The 2598-nt window shown below is 43.0% G+C and overlaps 1 non-coding gene across 1 annotated transcript; it reads left to right on the top strand.

Annotated features, from left to right (window-relative positions):
* Window positions 1-281: 281 nt before the first annotated feature.
* Window positions 282-354, top strand: TRNAV-CAC. The gene has a single exon. It is a non-coding gene; the product is annotated as a tRNA-Val (tRNA).
* The last annotated feature ends 2244 nt before the right edge of the window (window positions 355-2598 follow it).

Genomic DNA, 2598 nt, shown 5'->3' with positions numbered 1-2598 from the left:
CTATTCTATTCTATTCTATTCTATTCTATTCTATTCTATTCTATTCTATTCTATTCTGTTCCGTTCCGTTCCATTCCATATCCTATCCTATCCCATTCCATTCCACTCTACTCAGATCTAGTCTGTCATGTCTGACATCCAATCAAATGTAAGAGTCACCAGGAAAACTGTGCAGGGTGATGTTGCTTTGTCCCCATACCACCAAAGCTGTGCGCAGTTACTCTTCCACTTTGTATCCATGTCATTCTGAAGTGAATGGAGCCAAACTTCACAAGAGCCAGGTTTCCATAGTGTAGCGGTTATCACATTTGCCTCACACGCAAAAGGTCCCTGGTTCGATCCCAGGTGGAAACAGTGGAAATTTTGCATAGAGAGTGCAGTGAGGCTCTGGCACAGCTGCACAGATGAGCTGTGGTGCCCCATCCCTGGAGGCGCTCAAGGCCAAGTTGGATGGGGCCCTGGGCAGCTGAGCTGGTGGGGGGCAGCCCTGCTCACGGCACGAGTCGGGGCTGGGTGGGCTTTGAGATCTCTTCTGGCTCAAATCATTCTGTGTTTCTATTTGCTTCTATTCTGTTATGCTATGTTATGTTCTAATACTTTTAAAAAACTAGAGGCAGTGCAAGAGAATAACACTGTCCTGTCACAGCCAAATATTTCTTTTTTCTTTTTTTTTTTTTTAATGGGGGTGTGGGGGGTCTTGTGTTGGTACATTAAGACTATTTCATTCATAACAGAGGACTTCAACATTCTACTAAACATTCTGAACACCCAGAAACATCTTCTGGTGACACTGCCTAATACCATGGGATAACTAGTGTTGGTAATTGCTTACATAAAATCCACGGGAATTAAACCCACAATGGGCTGAGAGCAAATGTCACTCAATTCCCATTTGCAGCATGCTCTGAGAAGCATTATACTCCCTGAGTTATGTAAGATGGGAACTGCCCCATTGTACCTTCTGTGCGATTCTGAGAGTAATGCGGCTTCAGGTCCTCCTCTGAAGATGAAGGGGGTGGAACAGTCTAGACAATATATGTTATTATATCACTACTGTCTACTGAGCACAGCCTGTCAGACCTGCCCAAGTGATACTCTGGAGTGAAGCTGTTGTTTGCTGCAGCAGACAGAAGGCAATATGCAAAGATTTGCTGGGGTTTGGTTCACTTTCCTAATTGCTGAGTATCCACTTAACCCTGCTCACTTGTGCTCCTTAGGTAATGTAATTGTTTCATAGGCAATGAAAAAATTTGTTCTCTATATTTGGAATCCCAGGTTCCTCCACTCTGCTCCTTGAGATTAGCGAGATCTTAGGCTGTTCCCATAACTCTAAGATGGATAAAATTAGTCGAGATAAATCCCACTCACAGTGATCTGCTAAAAAGGATTTCAACCCTAACCTTTTTCAAAATAGGTAGGGGATTTGCACTCAGCTGAAAAAAGTAATGAGCTGGTCCAGAGCTGGTCCTTTATACAGAGTGGTTACAACATCCACAGCACAGGCACCGCAACTTGCTCCAAATATAATGAATGGTTTACGTAAGCTTTTTAGCTCTGTTAATCCTTTTGAACTGAGTAAGGAGAGACATGTTGGAAAACTAAGCTGGAAAGCAGAGAAAGTGATGAAAAGGAACAACAGATTAATGCCTGAGTAGGGCTAAAGAAATACAAAACACACTACTGCTTAAAAGCAGTACCACTGGGCATGGAGTGGATACTAACCTGAGTATGTGGCTTGGGAAGTCCAGATGCAGCATGGAGCACCTTTTCAAGGAGCAAAACTTAGATCTCACCAGAAGAGGACTTAAACCCAAGCAGAATGCATGTGCTATTGGCAGGGACTCTAACTCATGATGTTTATGAAGAAATGAGTTGTAGTCCCTTGCAGATTACTGTCCTGTCTCATAGGCAGAGGTTGCATTTTTCAAAGCTTTTGAGTGCTGGAGGCAGCTTCCCATTGAGGGCACGGAATCCTGAAGTCCTCTTTGCAAGTGGCCTTCAGAAACCAGCGTGTAGTTGCCCACAGCTGAGCTCAGGCTGCACAGCAGGAGCACGGTGTTCCTCCCAAGGGGAAATACTGCAGAACTATTTGTATAGCATCTGCACTAAATAATGGAAAGCAGCTGCTTTCTGAGTGACAGACAGGCATAACGAATATCTGCATGCATCACACCAATTCTTGGAGGAATACAGCCTTCCAGTGAAGTACTACCATTCCAACATTAAGACTGAGAAGTACTTTTCATTTTACTCAGAGTTGCCAAACTATTTGAAGTCAGCTCTCACTTCTAACTTTCATAGCAGCTGCTCTCCAGAATACCCACCAGAAGGTGCCTTCATGTTTGTGAGAAACAAAACTTTCCACTTTCAAAAATTTTACACCACTTGCTCTGATAGGAGTGAAGATGCTGGGATAAATTCTCTGTATGCAAACCAGCCTTTCAGAAAACAAAATCCAGATTTTAGGCAACCAGTACAGGTACTGAATAAAAGTGAACATATTCCAAGTATTAAGGAAACACTGTGCAGTAAAAGAATACCAATAAGCTTGTCAACTTCTCTGCAAAAATGCTTAGCAGGAGTATCCCTTATATATTC

Source organism: Centrocercus urophasianus, unplaced genomic scaffold, assembly GCF_019232065.1.
Source record: "Centrocercus urophasianus isolate 14NV4802_14NV808 unplaced genomic scaffold, USGS_Curo_1.0 seq_11, whole genome shotgun sequence".
Lineage (NCBI taxonomy): Eukaryota > Metazoa > Chordata > Aves > Galliformes > Phasianidae > Centrocercus > Centrocercus urophasianus.
Note: the sequence above shows the minus strand (reverse complement) of the source record. Positions and strands in the feature narration are given on the sequence as shown.